The following is a 4,702-nucleotide window of genomic DNA, read 5'->3' on the forward strand; positions in this document are numbered from 1 at the left end:
TTTTGGTTTTCGAGACAGGGTTTCTCTGTATAGTCCTGGCTGTCCTGGAACTCACTCTGTAGACCAGGCTGGCCTCGAACTCAGAAATCCGCCTGCCTCTGCCTCCCAAGTGCTGGGATTAAAGGCGTGCACCACCACTGCCCGGCTGTTCTCCCAGCTTCTTGAAGACTCTATGAAGTAGCACAAAGATGGAAAGGCTGACTGATGGAGAGTGGAGGCTTCCCAGGGTCTCGCAGTGCCCCTGGGAGTCCCTCAACTCTGAAAAAAAATGCAGCCTTCCCAACCCTAGGTCCTAATAAAAGTTATTCACATCTGTAAAGCTCTGAGTGGCTTGGTCTCCAGTCCTCACAGAGTATCCCCTTCACTTGCCAATCCTCACACCAACACAGTAATTAAGTTTCCAGCTGCTGAAAAACAACTTGTCCAAAGCAGATAGAAATTGAAATGAAGTCATGTTTCCTGGTTGTAAATCTTTCTGCTGTGAATTCCAGACAGACAGCAAAGTCTCAGGGCTTCCTGTCATATCCAACTAATTCTACATATCCCCCAGTCCAAGTTGAATTAACGACAGCCTAGTCATTCTTACCATTGTACCACAGCAAGGGGTCAACATTGGACTGAAATATCATTTATGTAGGTTTGTTTCTGGACCTATTTCTAGTGGAGTTTTTTTGTGATTATAGATGATTACATCATTTCCTTCTCCCCCCCTTTTCCCTTCAAACCCTCCCATGAAACATCATTCCCCCTTTCAGATTCATGATCATGTTTTCTTTAATTGTTGTGATGTGTGTGTGTGTGTGTGTGTACATGGATGGTTTTGTGCAGTGTGTATTTCAGATCCTAATTGCTGTGTCCAGAGATCTGGATGCAGTCTGCAGTCTGAACATTGGCATTGTCAGGATATTTGGAGCATCTCCTGTCTCAATGATGTGTAAAAATTCTTCCCTATCACCTTTGATTGTGTTAATTAAGAACTGATTCAGCTCATAGCTTGGCAGAAGAAAATAGGACAGGACTTCCAATTCTTAGTCAGGGAGTCCCAAACAAAAAGAGAGAGGAGAGAAGAAGAGGTAGAAGGACCAAGAGGAGGAGGAGTACCAGGAAGATTCACCATAAGATTACCATGAGGAAAGGACAGATGGAACAGAGCAAGCTAGCCCAAGACAGGGCTAAGGACCATGTAAAGGACCTTGCAGGTAAAGGACCGTGTGGCTGGGAGGTAAGCTTCCATAGAGGTAGAATGAATAGATGAGTATCTGCCCAGCATAGTGCCTGTAGCTTGTTAATAAATTTATTAGAGTCATTTATTTGGGGAGCTAAGGCAGGCATAGAAATGGCCCGTCATTGCTTGGGAGCAAAAGGGGCAAAGAAAAGCCCCCAGAATTACATCTATACACATGGGAGGGGGGAGGGAGAGGGAAAGAGAGGGAGAGAGGCCCCAAAGCCTATTTTTAACAAGCAGGAAAAAACTTTCTATATTCAAAAAAAGATTATAGTGACATTGATAGCATTAATGAGAATATAATTGCTTCAGCAAAAAAGCCTGAAAATGGTAATTTTTAAAAACAATATAAAGCATGTGCCATTAACAGAATCATTTCTTTTATTCTGTATCCAGTGTTAGAAATCTAAAGCAGGGCAAGCATAGCACTGCATGTGTGCCTGAATTAAAACTTCCAGTAAGTATAAAAATATCTCCCAGGATTTTTCCAACAGTACATGGTTCAACTGCTGATCAAAATGGATCAGTTTAATTTCAGTTCTAATTCAGTGTAGAGCAATTGATTTCAAAGCATGGCCCACAGGTTCTTCAAGTAACCTGAAATTCCCAGGGGTCTATTTGAGTTCAAACTCTTTTTATAATAATACCAATTAATCACGTGCTTTTTACTATGTTGATATTTATACCAATGGCACAAAGGGACCGGTTTCCTTGCTGGCACTTTGTCCCAGTCAAGACGGTGGTACAGTGTGTTCCAATAGCCACTATATCCTTCACAAAGTGGATTGGCACCAAACACTACGTCAGTTTCACTTAAGAATGTCCTCTATTGAAGAAAGAAAAAGGCTAATTCCACTGGCTCTTTAATGGTAAGCCCTTTGCTCTTCCATATGATGATATGGAAATTCCATCTAACTCACATTTTTTCACAGGTTATTGAGCTGAAATTCACAGGTCAATTAATCATGTTAAAGCAAACAAACCAGTGGCATTTAACACTATCCCAGTGTTCTGTATCCCCTACCCCAGCCCATCTTTCTCCCATCTCAATGCTCCAGAATTCTCAAATAAAATGTGATGTACTATAAGCAGCTGTTTCCTAAATTATCTTGAGCAAAAGGAGCACTATGTTTACAGGAACGAATGGTTAACATGAAACATCCAGTTTCCCATATTTGGTTAGTTTGGATTGTCTCAAAACATATATTTGTAACAAATACATTTTATTGTATTTAAATATTGTATTTATTATTGTATTTATTATTGTATTTATTGTATTTGTTACCAGTGATAAAATTAAAGCCTAATTATAATTTTAAGAAATTTGAATGTCCTACCATAAGTCTGGCTGCTTCATGAGACATAAATTCTTTTCAACAGGTAGGGCACACCTCTATTCCCAGCCCTTGGAAGACAGAGGCAGGTGGATCTCTGAGTCCAGAGTCAGCCAGACTTTCACCAGAGCAGTTGCCACAACCCAAATGCAGATGCAAGTATAACAGTGCAGGTTTCACAGACAGACAAGCAGGTGCACACACATACACATGAGCAAAAATACATTCTAACTTTTTTAAAAGGAAAAAAATCATTGGCATTGGGAGGAGGATGTATAGTGATATTCAGGAGAAGTCAAAGGGGGAGATGGGGTAGATAGTGACCCTTTTCTATTGCATACAAGTATAAAACTTGCAAATAATAAAAAGTAAACAAAGAAATAAATGTAAAATAGAATAAGAAGCAACAACAAACACTACCAATGAAACAAAACCTCTGTAACATTGCTTTAAGCAATGAATTTATTTTATTTTGAGATAGGGTCTCTATACAGATCCCTGACTGCCCTGGAACTCACTATGTAGATTAGGCTGGCCAAGAACTATCAGATCCACCTGCCTCTAGCTCCCAAGTGCTGGGATTAAAGGTGTGTCACCATAGTTAGCCTGATATTTTTTTAAATATGGCCCCAAAAGGATAAACAAAAGAGATTATATCAAGCTAAAAAGTTTCAGTATAGATAGCAAAGAGTAATAGTAAACAAACAATTTAGAGAATAAGAGACTATATTTGCAAACCATACACCTAGGAAAAATATTCAAGGAATTCAACTTAAAAATAAACAGACAAGTAACCCAACTGAGAAATAAATTGAAGGTGTAAACAGACATTTCTCAAAAGAAGACATGGCTAGCTGAAGTGATGCTCACCTTTAATGCTAGCATTTGAGAAGCAAAGGCAGGCAGGTCTCTATGCATTCAAGAGTAGCGTGGTCTATAGAGCAAATTCTAGGCCAGCTAAGACTGCTTAGTGAGACATTGTCTCAAAACAAAACAAAGCAAAACCAAAGAAGACATACATACAAATGACCAGATGGTATATGAAAATAAGTGTCCAACTTCACTAATCATCCAGGAAATGTATATTAAAACAAAAGTGTACACCCAAAGGAGATGGCTTAGTGGATAAAAGTGTTCACTGCACAAGAATAAGGAACCGAATTAGGACTCTAATACAAAAAGGTAGGCATCACAGAGAATGACAGGACAGGAGGACCCAGGGGCTTACTGAGCAAGCAGACTAGCCAATCAGTAAACTCCAGGCTCAGTAAGAGATGCTGTCTCAAAAGGAAAGTGGTGCACAATGGATAAAACATCAAATATTGATTTCTGGCCTCCAGACATATATACCACACCCACAGAGTTCACAAAGGGTCAAGGTATATGGCTCAATGATAAATGCATGCTTGCATGGTTAGCATGAGCAAGGTCTAGACCAAACATCCAGCACCGCTGCATGTCTAAATAAATCCACATTAAGAAAGAATGCAATGCCTTTTAGAATGGTCATTATCAATAAGACAGACAAACAAATGCTGGTGAAAACATAGAGAAAAAGGGAATTTCAGTGTTGGCTAGAATGTCCATCAGGAAAGGAGTACGGGCAACAAATGAAGATACTTCAAAAAAATTAAAGTAGAGCTGTGATGTAACCCAGTTAGCATCAGTTGCCATGTGTGCTGCCCAGCATACATGAAACTCTGAGTTTGACCCCCACCCATGACCACATAAACTTGGAGCATTGGCACATGCTTGTAATTCCAGGATTTGGAGGGTGGAACTGGACAATACCATACCATGTCCAAAAAACTAAAAATAGAAACAGAACAGGATCCTGCAATCTGAGTACTGGATATACATCCGAAGGAAATGCTGTTGTCGTGTGTAGAACAAATAAATATCTACAGTTTGTACTCATTGCAACATCATTCACAATAGCCAAGCAGTGGAGAGAATGCATGTGCAGATTCCAACAGTAGATGAACAAACAAAGAAAATGTGGTCTTAAAAAAAAAAAAAAAAGCCGGGCAGTGGTGGTGCATGCCTTTAATCCCAGCACTTGGGAGGCAGAGGCAGGCAGATTTCTGAGTTCGAGGCCAACCTGGTCTACAGAGTGAGTTCCAGGACAGCCAGGGCTACACAG

Source organism: Grammomys surdaster, unplaced genomic scaffold (genome assembly GCF_004785775.1).
Source record: "Grammomys surdaster isolate TR1022 unplaced genomic scaffold, NIH_TR_1.0 126187, whole genome shotgun sequence".
Classification (NCBI taxonomy): domain Eukaryota; kingdom Metazoa; phylum Chordata; class Mammalia; order Rodentia; family Muridae; genus Grammomys; species Grammomys surdaster.